The sequence below is a fragment of the Octopus sinensis genome, linkage group LG1, assembly GCF_006345805.1.
Source record: "Octopus sinensis linkage group LG1, ASM634580v1, whole genome shotgun sequence".
Lineage (NCBI taxonomy): Eukaryota > Metazoa > Mollusca > Cephalopoda > Octopoda > Octopodidae > Octopus > Octopus sinensis.
Genome location: NC_042997.1, coordinates 143,664,947 through 143,687,468, shown reverse-complemented (window position 1 = coordinate 143,687,468; position 22,522 = coordinate 143,664,947).

Sequence of the window (22,522 nt, the reverse complement as noted above, 5' to 3'; positions counted from 1 at the left end):
GGGAATAGAAGGATGCTGAGTATTTTGGTTGCTATTTCTAACAAGTTGAGCGAGCTCGAAAAATGTCTCTTTTTGACTGTTTCTAAAACTATTTATGTGTAACAAATCAATGAAACGAACTGAAAGAAAGATTCTAAGGAAGAAATTAAACACAGCACTGTAAGATTCCGAAACGAACGTCAATAATTTTAACATGATCCCATTGCTTCTTGTGATGAACAGTATAAATCCATGACGTTCATTTATAACTTATTAGTGTGTACTATTGAGAGTTAAGTGCGTTTACTGTAATGTACCCCCACTTTTCTCGAAAAAATAACCCACCATGGGTCTGATCTAAAATGAGAAAAATCGATTTTTATTGTGAGCTTCCAAAGCAACAGTTGATGGCGTAATGAAACCAACATTTCCCGCCATTTCAAACAAACCTTTAAAAATAATCAATAGAAAGGCTTGTTTTCCTCTCTCTTTTTCTCTCTCTCCATCTCTCCCTCTCTCATTACCTTATTCTTTTTTTACTCTTTATGCATCGCGTTTCTTTCAGACATTACTTTAACCACAGAACTATAGAGAGCAACGATAACCTTACGCGTATTCACAAAAATATCTCTGGCAAGAATGAAAAAAAATGCGCAGTGTCGTCGAAGAATAGTCATAGAAATATGAAAAAGAAGTTTAACAAATAAAAGCAAAAACATTGAGATGGACGCACAAATTGTGTGCGTACAGACTAACATACTCATACACACACACGGACATATATAAGTGAATGTTTATGACTAGGAATACAGACACACACGCATACACACACACATACATGTATATGTGTATATATATATATATATTTATATATATATACACATGCATATACATGTATATATATATCTATATATATATACATGTGAACATATATATGCGCATATAAATATATATATGTGTGTATATATATGCATATACATATGAATATATATAAGTATAATAGATAGATAGATAGATAGATAGATAGATAGATAGATAGATAGATAGATACATAGATACATAGATAGATAGATAGATAGATAGGTAGGTAGGTAGGTAGGTAGGTAGGTAGGTAGATAGATAGATAGATAGATAGATAGATAGATAGATAGATAGATAGATAGATAGGTAGGTAGGTAGGTAGGTAGGTAGGTAGGTAGGTAGGTAGGTAGGTAGGTAGGTAGGTTGGTACGTTGGTTGATAGATAGGTAGGTAGGTAGGTAGGTAGGTAGATTGGTGGGTAGGTAAGTGGATGGATAGATAGATAGATAGATAGATAGATAGATAGATAGATAGATAGATAGATAGATAGATAGATAGATAGATAGATAATATCTTTTAAATAAAAAATAATGATTTAGTCATGAGAGGGAAGCAAGGCAGCTCCTATCAGCATTTTCCAAACACTTCGAAACTAGTGAACCGGAAAGCATCCAGTACTTCCAACATACTGCACTCCATATTGGTCAAGTATTGGCACTGGATCAAGGTTGTCATGCAACACTTTATACATTTTTCTTTTTCTTTTTTTTTTCCTGAATGCGATTAAATGCTGGTACAGAAATTACTACTGTATACATACAGTTAAACATATATATACATATACACACATACATAAACATACTGCATTTATTTGACATTATCATCGCACGGTAGGTGTACTTAAAAATATATATCTTGTTATTTCACAACCATCAGAGCGCGGAGTGCTGTGATCGGTAAACAGTTTTGAGTAGGAACCGGAAAGAGAAGAATGAGCACGCAATGCACATGTGCACACTGAATTCGTCAAACGGAAAATAAAAATAAAACGCAATGCGCATGTCAAAATAAAACGGAAGAGAAGAATAAAACAAGTTATTTGGCGGTCTGCATTCTATGTTTGACACCACTATGACGCAGCTCTACTGCAAGTTTCTTATTCTGTTACTAGTTTCACTTACCTATGCTAGAGCGCCACCTTTAAGGATTTATTTGAATAAATCGACCGCAGTACTTATTTTATGTCTGGCACTTAATCTATCAGATTACATGCTTCTGAATTACTAGGTCAAAAAATCTTCAAACCGATATGTTTTAACTCTGACTAAACAGTCAGCGATGTCGCAAAAGTTGGCGGGTTGTGTATGAAATAGCGTCGGCATTCGATGTTTGGGTGATGTTACTGATCATATTACGCTGAAATCATGTTATACACCAGTCCCATCCGCCGGTGCTAACGAAAATTCGCCTATTGATATAATCTGTGCTTTTTTTTAGCATCTAACGTCTATACGAGATGATTTCTTTGTTCGAATACCGCAGTTTACGGCGTTCTTAACAACACATCCAAATTAAGTCGGGTGTGCAAATTAATATTCATTACAAAAGTTACTATCGTCATTAATAGCTAATGTGTGTGTGTGTGTGTATGTGTGTGTGTGTGTGTGTGTGTGTGTGTGTGTGTGTGTGTGTGTGTGTGTGTGTGTCTGTAATATACTTCCTCTTAGTTTTCCTCTACTAAATTCACTCTACGAAACACAAAGCGTTGATCAGTCTAACAATATAATAGAGATTACTTACCCAAAATTCTGCACAGTGGAGCTTGAACCAGAAACCAGGTGGTTGTGAAATGAGCTTCTTAACCATACAACCGTGCTTTTATATGTGTGTGTGTGCGTGTGTGTGAATCTGTCTATCTATATAATGTGTTTGTGTGTGTTACCTTTTAAAATTGAATATGGCTTTTTGACAGTGGAAATGTTCTTTCTACGGCATTCAAAATTCCATCGTCACTGGATATCCTCTGCCTTTATTGTTTTCACCTTGCTACTTCTTATTCTTGCGTATTCTATACTCTCCCATTCCTATTCCAAACGATCACCCGGGCAGCAATGGAACGACGATTCGGTGATTCTTTCTCCTATTTATTACATATCATCTATACAATGAATGTAATTTTTATCTCTATAAACTTCCATTTTCTCTTTCAAATATCTATTCCTGTATAGAGATGATGGAATCCTTTTTACAGATTAAAGAATCCTTGTTACGGATTAAACAACCCTAGCTTACAAGATGTAAGATCTAAAATTCGAGAACTGAGATCTTCAAGCAGAGGTTTTCATTTATATATTTTGTTTTTATTCTTACTATTCTTAAACATTAGTTAAGCATTCAGATGTTGTGTTCTTTTCAGTAACTATGGAATATCCTTCCATATGACTTCCCTGGTGATCTTCCCATTGCCGAACCTTTCTTTACACTTGTCGTCTTAATATTTTTGCATGCTTCTTTGTTTTTTGTTTTTTGTGGGGGGGGGTTGTCCCTTGTAATCCTTCATAACTTTTATACACCACCTAATAATATTACGCCGTCCTCACTTTTGCTTCCGGAGATACAATATGTATTTTAATAATCTTTATATATATAAAGTTGTCTGTTTATGGCAGGTTTGTAGCCTTCAACTAACACTATCTCCTCCGAGACCCTGCGGCGTAAGTTGACCAAAATTGAGAGTATGATAGAAGAAGGCTTATTCTTCCATCCGTAGATGGACCACGTTAACACCAAAAATTATTTACATCAAAAAGGTGCTTTTTTCTATAAAAATCCATTTTTACGATTTTTTTACTGTTGTCTCGCCATTTTTCGGTGTATTTCAACCAGGAAAATGTTCACTTAAAGAGAATAACAAGTTACATAATGCAAAATTTTTACTTTTCAAAAATTCCAATTCTAAAGAGTCGAAACAAACCCGAGCAACGCCGGGCGATACTGCTAGTAAGAGATATTTGTGGCGAGAACGAAGCTTCATGTTAGAAGGTTGTGTAAAATACACCGCATTTCGTTCACTGACTGTGTCAGCAACCAGGAAGTACAGAAGGATGAAATGGCTTGGGCATATGATTAGCATGGATCCCACCTGGAATTTCAACCCCAGAGTTTCCAGTAGACTGCTTCTATATTTACTTCCACCTGTTCTGTCTTTGCCAAGTAAGGAGATACTGTACTCTCAACATCTCTGGATCCAGTTTTGCTGCATTGAAACATATACTCGATACACGGCTACTCTGTTTTATATTAATAATAATAATAATAATAATAATAATAATAACAGTAGTAGTAGTAGTAGTAGTAGTAGTAGCAGCAGCAGCAGCAGCAGCAGTAGTAGTAGTAGTAGTAGTAGTAGTAGTAGTAGTAGTAGTAGTAGTAGTAACAACATAGATAAGGAAAATCGAAGTTGTTTACTTATCGATCCATCATGCCCATTTGATTCCAGGATCGTAATGAATGAGAACGAAAAGCCAAACAAAATAAAATCCCTTAAAATTTGAAATAGGAAGAATTTCGAGTATGAGAATTGTAACGGTCGTGCCTATAATAATTGATGTGTTGTGAAGAGTAAGCAATTATATGTACAAATGGTTGAGGGAGATTAGAATAGAATGTCTGGTAGAATTCCTACAGAAACTTTGTCTCTTAGGGACAGAAAAGGTTATCAGGAGGGTTCTGAGCATTTGAAAGACTGCTGGAAACTCATGGATACCCAAGGTTATAGGTAGTAACCCGCTACCCATATAAATCCTATCAGGAATAAGACCGAACTTGAGTCAAATAGTAATAATTATTATCATTATTATTTTTTTTATGGGCTGTAACTCGTCCTTCGATATCTTGAGCCTCTATATCTTGAGTCCTGGTGGCCGATAAAAGAAATCATTGTTATTATAAGTAGTAGTAGTTGTAGTAGTAGTAGTAGTATAGTAGTAGTAGTAGTAGTAGTAGTAGTAGTAGTAGTGTAGTAGTAGTAGTAGTAGTAGTAGTAGTAGTAGTAGTAGTGTGAACGATAATGTTACGAACAAAGTAAAAGAGAACTCAATGCATTTGATAATAATGAAAATAATAAAGTTTATTCAGTTCGTTTAATCTGCACCCAATGAATGCAGCATGACTGTTTTTTTTTTGTTTTGTTTTGCTTGTTTTGTTTTTCCTTTTAAGTTTTATCGAAGCACTTGTTATCATTTCGTCCTTATCTATATCTTTAGTCTTGTTATGTTTAGTCTATTATATTCTTATCTCTATTCTCATCGCGCTGAAGAAAGAAATCTTCGCCATCTCACGCTGTTTATGCACTCACACACACACGCGTACAATTTTCTATACTTTTGCATGCATCTATAGACGGACACATCACACAAGAAAGCTTAAAACGTTTTCTGGAACATAACATTCTTCTCCGTTCCTAGACAAAAAGCACTTAAAATCCTCTATACTGCTACTTACAGTAGGTGTCGCAATCTCTGATGATCATTGGTGGCGATCTTCATACATGCATAACAACTGCAATCGCACCCCGACGACAATGCCAGAACATATTGCAGTTTTGATTTGTTATTGAATTTCTATATCTTTTTTAAAACAGAGCAATAAAAACTCATAATGATTTCTTATAGTTAAGCAAAGCCAAGCAATGAAGAGAAAAGCAGATTACATAGACTAAATTCCGCATCATGAGGTGTTGTTTCCAAATTAAACAATTAACTTTGGATGTTTTCAATTCTTAATACAAATTGATTCTTCTACTTTTGCATGACATTGGGAATCCTTTCCACGCTAAGTTTAACGTTGTTGTTGTTGTTGTTGGTGTTGTTGTTGGTGTTGTTGTTGTTGTTGTTGTTGTTTGGGTGTTTTTAGCTATTGATTTTCCGTTTCTATTCCTTATCCATTCAGTCTGCACGTAATCAAAGTTGAAGGTGTACCAAGCAGTTGTACTGGCTACGCTACTGGACGCCCGCGAAACTTGGACAATTTATGAACCCCACGCCAAAGAGAATCCTAAACCACTTCCACAAGAAAGCTGTTAAAAATCGCCTGGCTCTCCCTACAAACAGAATAGGGATTGCAGGGGCACAAAGAAAACACGAACTGCACAAGTCCAGAGCCAACTCCTCGCCTTCAGCCCCATCAGATCACCAGTGCCGGACCGGTAACAGAGCTTTCCGAGCATGCTTCAGACTGATCATCGGTCACAGCCGGAAACACCATGCCTCGTCTTCTTCTCTCATGTGATGTCCTTAGTCGTCGTCGTCAACGACGGATGATCTAGTATAATAATCAGGGCCGGTGTAGTGGTTCCCTTGTTCTTTAGGCTAAGGTATCCAAGTCTGAGCTTAAACCACTTGTTTGATCTTCAGTAATTATTTCGAGGAAGCTATCACATACATCTTGATTAAGTATGAACCCCCATACTTTGACTTCTTTTGTATGCGTGGTTATTTTTGCTGTAACGTATCTCATCTAATCACTTCTACTGCTTTATACACATAATGGCTTAAATGTCATTAGTTCGTAGACTGAGGCTATCTTTAACTCTTTCAAGATCAGTATATTTCTTGCTTGCTAGGTTTCTATTTCTAGGACAACGATTCTTTTTTCTGTTATAGCAGTCACTTTCCTGCATGTATTTTATTTTAATTCTTATTTTCCCTTCTTTTCTATTTGAAGTCTCTGTCGCGATAGTTCTCAATACTGCATTCATTCATTAACCGTGCTCTCTCTACTTTTTGCATTCAATAAGCTAAATATGTTTAAACTGCAATGCTGCTTACTTTTTTCACATGGAATGCACTGAAGATCCTTCGTCGTTTTACTTCAGGCAGTTTCTCTCATTTTATTCGATTTCCTCATAGGTCGTCATTAAGAGAGCATTCAGCTTATGTAAGAAAATGTTCTTTTACCAGCTTTCCTTCTCTGTACACCGAGTTTATTATTGTTTTGTTTCCTAGTATATCTTTTTATTTTATTTTTTTTATTGGTTGTTGTTTCCGGAGCCTTTGTTATCCTTTTTGCAACCGATTCCTTTTTCAGAGCATTATTATTTTCTCTGAGTCCTTCGCATTAATGCTGTCTCTTGAACTGTCAGTCAAGTTACTTACTCTATAATTTATGACAAAATATAAAACGATATCACAGAGTGAGATCATTATATATCTAGTACTTCTGGATTTGCTTCATGCAAAATAGTTTATGAAGAAAATCAGGAAAACCATTTTCTTTTCACATGCTCAATAAAGACATATCTGTTAACTCACTAATCAATCACTTTACTCCAACATGATAGTTGTTTCACCACTTGTCCAGGGAGGTAGTTATTAAATCAGATTATTTAAGGTACTTTTTAAAGAAAGGTAAGACACTTGCTTCCCAAACATATGTTGTTGTTGTTGTTGTTGTTGTTGTTGTTGTTGTTGTTGTTGAGTGAGAGAACAGTGCATGCCATCACTGGGATAAAATATACGAAGCCCAATATACTCATCACGACTACTCATCTGATAAGGGTACACCAGGCACATGCATCACAACCATATCTGCGCGACACGGTGATCTCATAACAAGACAAACAGTGCATGACCTTGCAGGTGGGGCCCAGTTAGAATTTTCTTGAGGTTGAATAGCCCAAAAGGTCCCTGAATAGGGGTTATTTAAGTGTGTTGAACGAAACACTCATGTTTTCAGAGCTGAATTATCCAAACCTCAAAGAATTCCTCTCAACACATGGCTATGATGCTCCCCCATTACTTCTGCTCGTGATCAGAGATGCGCATATTATCATCCACTAAGGGACATTCTCAACTGGTTATGGTCAAACAACTGACAAGCAGCCTGTGGTACTGAACAGGAAATTTGATGTAGCCCCTTTTTTTATACCAAGACAAAACATGTACATGATAACACTTCCAATCAGCTGAGAACAGAAGCCATGAAAGCTTGTGCCTTGTACTGCATCAGAGCATTATATTATTGTTATTATTACTATTATTATTGTTGTTGTTGTTGTTGTTGTTGCATACAATATCGTACAGTATACAATATCGTGAGGTTGTTGACGGAAGATATTGTGTCTACCGGGGGTTTGTATTGTTTGTGAAGTCAGACAGACAGTACTTTACGCAATATGAGTGCAGTTCCAAGTAATGCCGACTTTTGTAATACACCTAGATTGTAGGGTATTTCTTAAGTTTTCAGCAGTGTTTTCTTTTTAGATTGAGTGGTATTAAACCCAATACTCCGATGACAATAGGGATAACCTTTGTTTGACTCTCGTAGCGCCCACATTTTAGCTATCTCAATTCTCAGGTCTCCATATTTATCAACCGTTTCTCTTTCTTTTCTGATGATATAATTGACTTCCTGGCACTGTCCCGTCCGTAATTAGGCACTCTTGTTTGTCCCTCCTAAAGGTTACTATATCCGGCCTTCGCTGCTTTAATACTTTTTTCTGTCTGGAAGTCAAAGTCCCAGAGGATTTTTGCCTTCCCCTTTTCGTCCATTACCTTTTCCAGTGTATGTTGGTAACCTCATATCCATACGGCATAGTAGCCAGTGGAGGTTTGGGGCTATATTGTCGTGTGTATGCTTGTACACTTTCTGTGCAAGACTTTCACAAGCACTAACAATGTGAGTCACGCTTTCGACCCATTCATTCTGCAGAGGTCCGTTGCAATTGTGTGGTATATATTCTTTTTCACTGTGTTGGTATTCAGTGTCTGGTCTTGAGCAGCGATGATTAGGCTTTCAGTATTCTTTTTAGGTCACCTTTGTTAAGCCACCTTCATGATGCTTCCTGGTCTTTTAATTTGTTGGTTTCACGGTGGAACTGACCATTTAATTCCATGCAAAGTAGGGTTTCTTTTCTCTCGTTGGTTGTTCTTGATCGGAATTCATGAGCACCCTCAAGTCTATTTTTGTTAAATCCTTCTACATTAACAGCATACTATATCAGGTCTTGTTTGTTGTTTATCAAATATTCTGCCATGTTTCCTCTTTTACTGTTGATACACTCCCGTACGCTGATCAGCCTACGTCCACATTTACCCCTCTTCACGTAGAGCTTGTGTACATTCACCTTAGGGTGGAGGGCACCATACATTGTCATTGTCTTTCGGGTAGTACGATCGAGTTGGTTAATCTCCGCTTGTGCCCGTTTCAGTACGGCTGCACTACAGCGGACTACAGCAACCGCCCACATGTTGATGGTAGTCACAAGGTTCCTTGAGTTGAGTTTTGATTTCAAGAGAAGTTTAGGGCGCTTGAAATATGCAGTGATGACCTTTTCTTCCATTTCTTTATGCAAAATATTGTCCAGCTGTTGGATCCCAAGGTACTTGTACCCATCATCATCCGGGTCTTCCATTCTCACTACATTTGGCAATTCTATACCCCAACCATTTTCTCTCCCCCTCCCCCGCTTCAAAGTAAGCACCACACACTTGAGATTCCGAATCCCATTTCCATATCCTTGCTGTACATTTGCAAGTCTCAACCAGCCTCTCCATTTCAGGCTGTTCTTTTTATAACAGTTTTAAATCATCCATGAAGAGAAGGTGGTTGAGACGAGGTCCATTCTTTCTCAGCACATAGCGCGCGTTGACTTTGAATAGGACTACAGAAAGTGTGATCAAGGCTATAATAGATAATAGAGGTGAACAAGAGTTTCCATGGAAGGTACAGATTTTGATTGTTACCTCGGCTAAGTGCTGGTTATTACAACTTCACTTTGGCTATGCATTCGCTGATCTTCACCTACGTTATTCTCGACATTATCATCACTACAGAGACTTTTCCTAATTGTCTGTATCTGGGCCTCATTAAGAAAGCCTCTATTCCGAATTATTCTTATCTTGATTCATGAGTCCATTTTCAGTAATATGGAACATACCCAGCTGGTTCCAAAGATCTAATGATCTTTTTCCGACAGCTTTACATTTGCCATTATTCTTGTCTAGCAAGGCTTGTTCATGGCACTGGATCGCCTTTTGGTTCATACCAACAGACCGCTTGCGTTTGCGAGCACGTTGCATATTTTGACCAGTACAAGGACTATGTCTTGTAGTATGACAAGCAGTTGTTGGGTTACGACCGAGCACACCCTGCTGCACAATGGGACACCTGCCGAGTGCAACACCTTCACCATTGGTTCCAGTCCCGTTAACACCGTTATCGTTATTTATTTTGCTTGGTATTTTCACTCACTAATGAAGTGTGATTTTAGGTTACTACTAACATGTATTTTCATCGAGATACCATCTCTATTAAAGTAGTCAACCAAGGCGGTAAGGTCCTTGCTCCCCTGGTTTTGGACTCAGAGTGTACCTTCTCCTAGGCTGCTTACCACCCAAGACTAACGAGTATAGCCTACTCGGAGCACTGGTTATTTGAAAGCGCCTGAAACTCGCTTTTTCTCACATTTCTGTTGGTTTGGCAAAGGAACCAACCAAGACTGTAGAGCTCTTACTACGCATAAGTTGTGCCTGTTCCCTTCGCATTTCTGTGTGTTGGGGACCATGATTCTGATACCTACTAGGAGATAGGTGAGCATCAGTTGGTCTTGTATCTTCATCTGAATATTACTCCGGAGTTAAGTCCCGATTCGTGGTTCATTCGCCTTCATCTCAGGCATGGAACCGTTGGACACTAAAAGCTTGTCATCACTGTAACTAAGGAGTCCTATCTACCCCAGTTTTAAAATCAAAGTGCTCCTTCTGCTAGGCAGACTGCCAACCAAGGTTCACGAGTTCTGTCAACTTGTTTTCGAAATGGCCATTGACTCTTTTAAGTTCCTCTGCCCTTTACCGGGTTTCGCTTTTCATCCCGCAGGGTGTCGAAAGTCCACCCTCCTCGTCGACGACTCGATGGTTTCACAACGCTACTTATTAATCTTTCTGGGTAATTATTGTTCACTATTATGATTTCAGTATTACTACTATAATCCCTATCTTATTATTTACTAGTTCACTACTATAGTTTCACAACTATTACTATAATTATATTATTACTCTAAGGACGAGGATTTCTAATATTGTCTCTCCGGCAAATTTACGACTGTTGGTTTAGCTGCTGCTGATACTGCGGCGATATTATTATTAACTTTTATTATTGTTGTTGTTGTTGTTGTTGTTGTTGCTGTTGTTGTTGTTATTATCATCATCGTCATTATCATAATGATCATCATCATCCCTGACAGAAGTATCTGTAACTACCAAGTTTGCATATTGGACACAGAGGGTATTGCATGTAGAAAGAAATCATAAGAATTGCTTCGACTTTTTTCATTTTCTATCGATTTTCCACCAATTATCAACATGAAAATTTTTGATTTATAATAAACCGCAAAAATTACATTTTTTGATAAATAAAACAAAAATATGTTCTAGATTGTAAAAGTTTTTAGCGTAACCAATTTATTTGGCCCTTTAGGTTATATATGATTTCTTCTGTTTTTTTTCTTACTATAAATCACGTTTAGCAGCTAAAGATAGATTGCTCTTAAATTGTGTCTACATACTATGTATAACATAATGTAAGTCCCCCATCTCAAAACCTAACTTTTCTATTCAGAGTCAGAAACTATTTAATTTGGAGACAATTATTTTATTATATTAGTCAGGAGGGACACACCTGTGCCTCTCTGAGACTGATTTGATTAATGCTATTTGTGTTAAAAGTAAAAGGCTTTAGAACGAGGTCTGCAAGAAATAAACGAGTATATGAAGAGAATTCCTGACAGTTGAAGTCCTGGGGAAGAAGGATCGGGTACAGATGTTATCTTTGATCTTTTACTTGTTTCATTTATAAAACTGCGATCATGTTAGTGTGTCACATTGAAGGGTTTAGTTGAATAAATCGATTCCAGTACTTATTTCCAGTCTAATATGTATTTTATCGGTTCCTGCTGAACCGCTAGGTTATGGGGACATAAAGAAAGCAACACTAGTTGTCAAGCGATAGAGTACAAACGCAAAGACGCATGAATTTCGGAACAGAAATAATGAATTTCGGAACAGAAATAACGCAGTTCAATTTTCATTCACCTAAACTTTAAGTGACCCATTTTTTGTGGTTCTACGATTTGTTGGCTAGGGGGAGATGTGCCTACTAGGAGATAGGTGAGCATCAGTTGGTCTTGTATCTTCATCTAAATATTACTCCGGAGTTAAGTCCCGATTCGCGGTTCATTCGCCTTCATCTCAGGCATGGAACCGTTGGACACTGAAAGCTTGTCATCACTGTAACTAAGGAGTCCAATCTACCCCAGTTTTAAAATCAAATAGCTCCTTCTGCTAGGAAGACTGCCAAACAAGGTTCACGAGTTCTGTCAACTTGTTTTCGAAATGGCCATTGATTCTTTTAAGTTCCTCTGCCCTTTACCGGGTTTCGCTTTTAATCCCGCTAAATTTAATCCCGTTAAATTCATCTCGCCTTGTCAGTTTATAAGATTTCCGTAGAAATCATACGCTGATTTCAGAAACGGTAAAAGTGAAAATTATAAATAATATGGAAGGCTAATTCGCAATTTTACAACCTTAAGGCAGCGCCAGAAGCAGTATTATTGCTGAATAGAAATCTTTATATCCTAACTAAAGTGGATTTATAATAAGAACGCCATAATACTGCAGTATTCGTCTTGAAATAGTATTTAGGATAGCCGTTCAGAGCTTAAAACCACAGAAAATCAGTATCGGTGGCAGACGAAAATTGTTCAGCACTTGTGGTGAAACTGCTAGATTATGTCATTTCAGCGCGTTTGACCTTCATCAGCAGAAGGTATCCGTGTTTCCATACAGTTTCCGTTCACCAAATACATTTACAAGGCGTTGGTTGGCCCAAGGCTATAGTGGACAATTCTTGTTCAAGGTGTCGCACAGTGGGATTGACTCCGAAACAATGTGTTCGCAAAACTAACTTCTTAACCATGCGAAATCTTGGGTCAAAGATAAAGTATGTGCGACAATACGGGAAGAATTGACTGTTGTAATATCGGTATAAAATGCAGAGTGAGGAGACAGTGCGTCTGTGAGCATGAGGTTGGAGCATATTCATGAAGGAGAATTGTCAATCAACCGGATGACCTTTTTGCGAATGCACTCAAAGATTTTCTTGTGTAAAACAATATCACCGTTTTGAATTTCGGAGAAGTGTTGCTTTGTAGGTCTCGTTTGAGCTTTTCAGGGATTGAGTACTTGTTAGGGTTTATTAATAAATCTACGTTTGTAGGTGCAGTGTTGGTGAATGGCCAAGAAGTTCACTTCGCAATGATGTAGCCCTGGTTTCGATTCCGTTACTGGCATCTTAAATGTCATCTTCTATATGTTATGGAAGAGTGAAAGGTGATAACGTTTGTATCTGAGGCAATATTTTTGTCGATCTTCTTAAAGATCATCAACAATATACTGGTCACCTATTACAAAATGTAATATTGTACTACAATAATATACTGATCGCACATCTGGGACAGTGAAGCTGTTATATACATGCAAACATTTTATACCCCCGCTCCACACGCCTAACAAAGTCTACCAGGCTAAATGTAAGGTTTTACTCAACATCGCACTACATACATTAGCCTACACAAACGATTTTTCGTTTCCCTCCAATAGATATTGTTTTTAAGGCAGCATGCCTATGAAGAGATTTTCTCTCAGACGAAATACTACAACATCACGTCTCTAAGCAGTATGTTTTGCATATGTTAAGTATTCTACATAGATGAATATTTAATTTCTTTCGGGGTTTCTTTTTAATATCCGTTTGATGTGGTACAAGAAACATACAGCAACGAAAATGTGACATTTGTCCCTTTCCTAACACCATTAACGATAAACGTAATGCTGAAATTCGATTCCAGATTTTTAGGACGTTTACCAGCATCTCTATGGTGATCAGATAAAATATCCCTGTCTTTTTATGAAGAAGGTGAGTCATGTTTTACAATTTCTTTCTAATTCCTTTCATTCTTCCTAGCCTCTCTTTTCTTCATCTTCTCTCTTACTTTCCTTGAATCTTTCTCTCGTATCTCTCTCTTTCTCTCTATCTATGTATCTCACTCTCTATCTATCTATCTATCTATCTATCTATCTATCTATCTATCTGCCTCTATCTACCTATCTACCTACCTATTTGTCTATCGATCTATCTATTTACCTACCTAGCTATTTATCTATCTATCTATCAATTTATCTATCTATCTGTGTATTTGTCTGTCTGTCTGTCTCTCTCTCTGTCTCTCTCTCTCTCTCTCTCTCTCTCTCTCTCCCTCTCTATTTATCTATCTGCCTGTCTTCTTCCTTTCTTTCTTTCGGTATATCTCCACTAGCGCTTTCTCTTTCGTTATATTTCATTATTATCCTATTATTTCATTACTAAATTTCATCCGAATAATAAATCAACCAAAAATAATAGAGTATTACAAAACATTAATCATGCAGAATCATTTATAATTCCGCGGGAGATTTATGACATCCACAATTTTCATTGGAGAAAACAAAAGAACAGGAAAATAAATTTCACAAAATTGCTTTCGAAATTATAGAATTTTAAAATGAAAAAAAGAAAAGAAAAGAAATATTGCACTTTGTAAAACTACTTTTACTAAGGATTTATACATAATATCTATAATTTGCGTAATTTTAGTGACGTCATTAATTCCACTTTCTCCGCCCCATTTTCATGAACTTAATTCACTTTTTCAATTTGCGTTTTGGCTTTAATGTGAACAGTCTATAAATAGTAATTAATATTGTGTGTAATTGCTGGCTAAAAATTAACAAATAGACATTAATTATCGATTGTAGAGTTACAAATCTTCAATACCAAATAGTCTGGAAGATATTTTTCCAACCAAAAATTAAAGCAAAGATTTTGCATAGACAATATACCACTGTAAACAAGTGCAGTCACTACAGAAATGATAGTCGGCGAGTCGGTAGAGTTGTTAGAGCGTCTTGTAGCGTTCATTCCCTCTGAGTTCAGATACTGCTGAGGTCAACTCTGCGTTTCATCTTTTCGGAATCGATAAGTAAAGCTCTAGTCCTCTAGCGGGGCCGATCCACCGCCTTCCTTTTTTCTTTCAGTCAGTGCCTAGGCGCAGACATGGCTGTATGGTTATCGCTGAAACCGCGTGGTTTCGAGCTCGACTAACGCTTGTGAATGAATTTAACAAATAGAAACTATATGGAAGCCCGTCGTACGTGTGTGTGTGTGTGTGTGTGTGTGTGTGTGTGTCTGTGTGTGTGTGTGGGGGGTGTCTTTGTGTTTTGTTTCCCCCTATGTCACCGCTTGACAACCGGTGTTGGTTTGTTTACGTCCATGTAACCGAGCAATTCAGGATAAAAATTGATGGAATAAGTACTAGACCTAAAAAAATAACAATTGGGGGTCAATTTGTTCTATTATAATCCTTCGAGATGGTACCCCAACATGGCCACAGTCCTATGATTGAAAAAGTAAAAGATCTGTGTCTTCTTTTGGAAGAAATCGACAGTGTTCAGTCCTAGATTGAGAAGAGCGGTGCCAGATCTAAAAAAATATCAAAGACGGAAATTCACCCCCATCAGCGGCCAGTGGGAGTACCAGATGCATTTCGACCTTCTTAGTCTTTCAATGGCGTAAACCCACAGCCATTCGCATGTTCAGACGAGAATTTGTCGTCTCTGATACAGAAACTGTGGCTGGGACGGATTTTTGTCTCAGTTTGATTTATTGCGTATGTAACACTGGAAGTCCATAAGCGATGTTATCTCAAGACAAATACTGCAGCAATTGGATTTTCAACAACGTGTATACATGAAGTATGATATATATATATATATATAGATGGTTGTTTCAATTAGATATCAGCTCAAATGTGTACACCGGATGTTACAATTTATAAATTTTCCTCATAAAAGGAAAACTCAGAGACTTGGTATAAAATCCTGCCCATTAACTATATAATTTGAAAACTTAAGCGTGAATTATTTATATTTCTTTCAAGTTATTCACATAAAAATAATCCTTTCTGTTTTATGGTTAAGATTATCTCGTAGTTTCAGCTTCATTTCATGTTTTACCAATATTTTGCCCCATGCTGTAATAAACTATTCAGAAAAGACAACTCAGATTTTTTGTTTTATTTACTTTATCCTGATTGCTTCGAGAATATTAAATTAGGTTTTTCTCCCATCAATATATAATATATACTTCCATTGTTTACTGAAGTGGCTTTGTTTTTGTTTCTTCAATAAACAATATGCTGTATTTTTTGACAGAACTAATTCTAAATTCAGTTAGGCAGAAAAGATTTATGTCCGTAAATCTTCAACGTTGAATTATAGATAGTAATTTTAAACAATTCAGGTGTACTTTGTTCATTTCCATTGATATACACGGCACTTCAAACTTTTCATTCACGTCACATATGCTTTTTATCGCCTGAGAAATAGGAGCTGTATCATAACTATTTAAAAAGAAATCAACGCAAGCGTTATGATAAATTCTTATTACCTCGTGCAAAACAGTAGAAATGGCTACTTTATCAATGTGGATATGAGGTCAACCTCTTGGCCAAAATGATATATGCTTATGTTCCATTATATGCATCGCACTGAAATGAGCAACATATTATCAACTGCATCCTTCACTTAATCCAAGCATCTGAACGAAACGAGAAATAGAACGACTTCTTTACTGGTTGTCCCTATTACTGTAATATCTTATACAATGACGAACGAGCCTTCGGTGTAACTCTGTATACTAAATCTTCTTCCTTCGTTTACTATTGAATATCGTCATAAAATTCGTACAGCATTTTCTAGCGACAAATTAAACTAGTTTCGACATTCTCAAGCACCCCTGACTTCTACGTTTGATTTTCATCTCAATCTGTTGAGGTAATGTGAGCACAGAGATTGAATTCACAACCAGTCTAAATGTATATTTATTTAACATATAAATGTGACTTTACAGGCAGATTTATGCCTAATTCATGCTTTTGCGGAACTCTTGTTCATTAATCCTTTCTACTATAGGCACAAGGCCTGAAATTTGGGGGGAGGGGGCCAGTCGATTAGATCGACCTCGATGCGCAACTGGTACTTAATTCATCGACCCTGAAAGGATGAAAGGCAAAGTCGACCCCGGTGGAATTTGAACTCAGAAGGGCTCTTCTGAAGTCTTCTTCACATTTCGTTCGAGCATTTCTTGGTTTTGTCAGTTTAAACTTCAGAGATCGACAATCCCTGATGAGTCTTATGAATGACGAAACTAGGCGGTTTCAAACATATTTCAACAACTGTGTCGAAGGCCCTGTCACTTAAACCCTAAGAGAAACTTTGCAGGAAGATTAAATATGCAGTATATTTGTTAAATATATAGATGCAGCTCCTCGCACGCACACACACACACACACACACACACACATACATACATGCGCATATGTATATGTATTAAAAGTCAGGGCACATTAAGTACCTGTTTGCTTGAAAGAAGAATAAAACTCTCTAAAACCACGTATCTCCCACTATATGTAAACACGCATATTTTGCATATTGGATTGGTTGCTGGCCACTTTATCATTATTTTTCAAAGATAATGATAACTTATTTGAATTTTTAATATGTATATATATATATATATATATATTTATATTTATATTGTTGTTGGCATCCTTTTTGTCTCGAGAGACAATGGAGTTGCGCATAAAATAATCTAGTCCGGCTTTTAAATTTCATGTCCTAATACATCGCCTGCTGTGGCTGTGTAGTCCTATCCTGGACAAACACTCCCTCTCGCAGGTGCCGCAAATGTAGTGAAGACTTTGCCTGGCTGGTTGTAATGTCATAGTTTCTTGTTGACGTCTTTTCTTGTCTTTCCATTTCTCCTCTCTCTCTCTGTCACTCCTTTGTGTTCCCTCTTTTACGGTACGTCGCCAATCTCCACGGTTGCTGGCAAATGCTTCCCAGTTGCTAATATTGATGTTGTAGGCCTTCATCTATCTATCTATATATATATATAAAACTGAGAATGTGTGTCTGTCTGTCTGTGTGTTTCCCTAAAACTTGAGAACTACACAACCAATTTCATTCAAATTCTACACATGCCTTACTTAGGGTCCGGGAGTGTCATCGGCCAAAAACATTTTAACTTTTTGCCTAGGGCGAGCCCACAGCAATATCATATCTTCTCCACTACGATTCCCTAAAACTTGAGAACTACACAACCAATTTCATTCAAATTTTACATATGCCTTACTTAGGGTCCATGTAGTTTCATGGGCAAAACAAATGTCCAACTTCTTGTCTAGAGCGAGCCCATAGCAATATCATATCTTCTCCACTATTTCAGTATTACGTGTTAAAAGTGAAACAAAAACATTTCTCTATTTTATGTCAGATGCTTTCACTTTAACAATAAAAATAATAATAACAATTGTAGTAAGTAATAATTAAAATCAAACTAAAGTATAATATAATCGTAACATAACAAAAGTAAAAATAGCAACTGGTATAAAATTGCATCAATGATTTGAACTTGAATAAGTGGTTTCACATGAATGGGAATAAATTAAAAATAAAATTAGTGTGCAGAAATGGAATAGTCCAGATGGATAATAAAAAATTAAATTAAAGAAAAGACTATTGTCTATAAAGTATACAATGTAGAGAAAAAAGAAGATTTGAACACCTGGAGGAAAGCACCTTCGAAAAGTGTCTTGGTGCGACTATGAAAGATATCTAACCAGAGGCGGTAAATTTGCCACAATAGAAGCAAGGTTCGAGTCAACGAAGCGTGCAAGGAAGTACTCGACTCGAACTTGCAAAGTGGGAATATTTTATTTTTAACTTTATATCTGGGACGTAGGACGTCCTGGATAAAAATTTAAAATGCCCCCCCCCCCGAAGTAGAGGTAGGCTGGATTGTAGCCACACTTCTATACAAGAGGGAGGACAAGATACAATTGATCGAAATTACAAGAGACGGGCTAACAATTCCAGTCTGTTATATATTTTGAGTATTGTTATCACTAACGATATCAAGATATAATTTTGTATTTTGTATTTTATGTGTAGATGTATATATATAGATGTACATGTAATACGTACACATATATATACACATATATACATGCACTAGCACTATGACCCGGCAACGACGGGTCATAATGCTAGTATATATATATATATATTATATATATATATATATATATATATATATATGCATAAATACTTATATATATATACATGCATATATAAAAAGACAGACACACATGCACATATACATAATGAAATCTAAAATTTAATTTGCACAATAAATAATCAGTACTTAAACTTTCATGTCTATTCCCGTTCGTATTATTGTCCTCGTATTATTTACTATTTACTGTTATTTATAACACTTGTATATGTTATAAAGTAGATATAGAAAACGAAACGAAACTTGAGAGATTTTGTAAGTAGATATAAACAATATCTACTAATCCGATGAAAACCTCTCAGACAGCATTTTTTCACACGTCTGCGTAAAAATATATATATTGTGTTTATCAAATATTATTTATCTCTCACCAGATGGAGTACTTTTTTGTTGATCTTACCATCGGGGCACAGTATAGTGTGTGTGTGTGTGGTGTGTGTGTGTGTGTGTGTGTGTTTGTGCGTGTGTGTGTGTGTGTGTGTGTGTGTGTGTGTGTGTGTGTGTGTGTGTGTGTGCGTGTTCCTAATTGCGAATCAATATTTCCCTCTCTGTTATTATACAAAAAAAGTATTAATTTATAACTTTTTGTTTCCAATTCAGACACGAAGTCAAGGTTTTTGGTGGGAAAGGTATATCGATAGAATCCACCCAAGTATTTGACTAGTATGATGTTTTATTGACCCCGAAAAGATAATCGGCGAAGTTGATTTCGACGGGATTCGGGAAACGTACTGCAAGTGATTTTATTTTTTTTCAACGTTCTCATATTTCTGTTGTTAGTTCGCCACTTTTATAGCTTACATAATATTTTATATAATACTAGCTTAAGGTGGCCCGCTCTACGCACGGGTGAGGGTGTGGTTGTTACTTTCTGTTGCTTCCTTTCTGTTTCTTGTAGTCACATTCTCCCTCTTTGTTTCTCTCTCTTTTCTCTCTCACTTTCTTACTCTTCCTTTCTCTCGGACTCTCCCTCGCTTTCTCTTACTCTCTATCTTTCTTTATATATCTCTCTCCCATTTATAAAAAAACAAAAGATCTTGAATAAGTTGAGAAAGAAAATATTTTGAAAGATCAGTCATAAATATCTGGCAGTGATAACGGAAAACACACTTGCCTTTTGTACGTACTACTATTTGTGCGATAAAAAATAAGGTAAAAAAGGATTTCTTTGTTAAATTTAGTACTTATTTTGGGAATACCTAAAAATGAGAATTTTTTTTGAACTTCAAAATCTTGCCTTAATTTTCAAAATTTCGAACCCATTTTCCGCGCTTTCACTTTACCATGTTGAAAATTTGATTGATATTGGGCAAAAGGTGTCCATTCTAGACCCCAAGGGTCCCTCAAAATCAATAAAACCCCCGTTATCACAGCAAAGCAACCACTGTAGTGCCCCAAAACGTCTCCCAATCAATTTCTCACCTCAAGTTACCCTCTCCTGTAAATTTTAATCCCCTTCCAGCCCCATTTAGAACCCTTTTTTATATAAAAATCTAATTTGTATCAACGTTCGCCTTCTTCATTTTATAGATTAGATTAGATGCCAATCGCGCCATTCTGGTGGGGCTTAGACCCCCCTTGAATCGATAAAAAATCTCTCTTCTCACCATAGCAACCGTATCTTTCCAGATGGCGAGTTTTAACCTACTCAACTCTCTGCCTCATCACGCTTTCTATGGCTGTGTCAATTTTCAGCTCGATCTGACCACTGGTCTGGCCGCCAACCTCTGACGTAGCAAAATGTGCACAAAATTTTGCCCCAAAGCCTCTTTTATATATATAGATTTCAATCTAATTAATCAATTAAAACTCATTCTTATTTCTCTTTATTAAGTAAGTACTGCAGTAGTACGTTTGGTAAATGATTGATCCGAAACTGTGTTTTGAAACTGAAGCAATTTGTATCGTGGAAGTACTATTTTAACCATCTAAAATCACACCAATATCATTTTCACTTTTCGTTTATTTTGAGGTGTGAAAATTGTTGATGCACCACTGCCATTTGGTCACTGGCACAATTCCTCTGCATTGGTGCGACAAAAAAACTGTTGACACCTCACAAGATAAATAAAAAGTTAAATAACAGTTTTTGAGTGGTTTCACGGTTAAAATGGCTCTTCTGCCATATAAAAGCTAAATAAATATTTTATTAACATTATTAGTTAGCTCATTATACTAATAAACATAGTGTCTGCCTTTAGAAAGAATATTTATTTTATGCATAATTTATCTTAGAAAAATCAATTTCTTTCCAATAGATTTTTGTTATTTCGCTTCCCATTTGGAGGTGGGAGAAATGATGGATATTGAAATTCAGTCAAAAAACCGTTATAGATTGTTAATAATTTCTTTTAATGCTACTTTGAAATGATTGTTTTAAGTTAGTGTAAGTTACCATAACAAAGGTAAGCTAAGAATTCGTAAAAGTTTACGAAAACTCTATTATGGCGTTATGTTTATGCTAATAATTCTAGCGGTAAAAATATGTGACAATGAATTGTTAGCTCAAACTAGATAAATACCCCCAACGTCTGAATGTGTGTGTTTGTGTATGCATTTATATTTGTTTGTATGTATGTATGTGTATATATATATATATATAGATTATGTGTATGTATGTATATATGTATGAATATAAGTTGTGTTATATGTGTGTATCTATGTAGGTTACGAGTCCACTTAACATTCTTATCTATTGACATAGTTTCTGAATATACTGTTATGTACTTCCAATTCCCAATGCTAAGCCTCATCGATATTTCACTAATGTATTTCCATTACCGACTTTATACGAGATCAGCCACTACCTACATATACGAGAATCATTAAGACGTCTCTATACCAACATAGAAGACGATGTAGTTATCAAATTTTATCGCTGTGTGTAAAAAAGTTTAATGAAGCAACATTAACCAAAAGTACAATACGAGTTTGTATTTCTGTTTCTTTATTCAAATCTATCCTAGACTTTTAGTATAGTTTATTCTATTTAATTCTAAAGAATTCTACTTAGTAGAAGCTATCAATAAGCATTCAGTCACTACCGGATTACTACCAGCACTTCGGTTTATATTCGAATCACAATGCAATGGTTTTCATTGCTTTGGCGATTAATGACATCATTACTATTACTGTTGTGACAACCCTTATAACTAAAACCAACGAAATAATTTCTTTATGACACTCAAGTTGCTAGAAATAACGGTGGGAACTCACGCAATATACACAATACTATGTTTATAAAATAACCTTGTTGGATAATGTAGTTTGGGATAAGATATTGCCGAAGAAAAGCCTTGATTGACTTTGGTCAAAAGTCTTTTCCGATAAAGCTAACATGGGATTAAACAACAAGTACAGCAACAACAAATATTATATGTTATTGATACAAATGCGGCAAAAGCAGTGAGCTGGTAGTTTCGATAACTCCACCACGGTTAGGGTTAGGGTTAGGATTATTACCAAGGCGGCGAGTTAGCAAAATCGTTAACGGCATTTCATCCATCCTTACGCT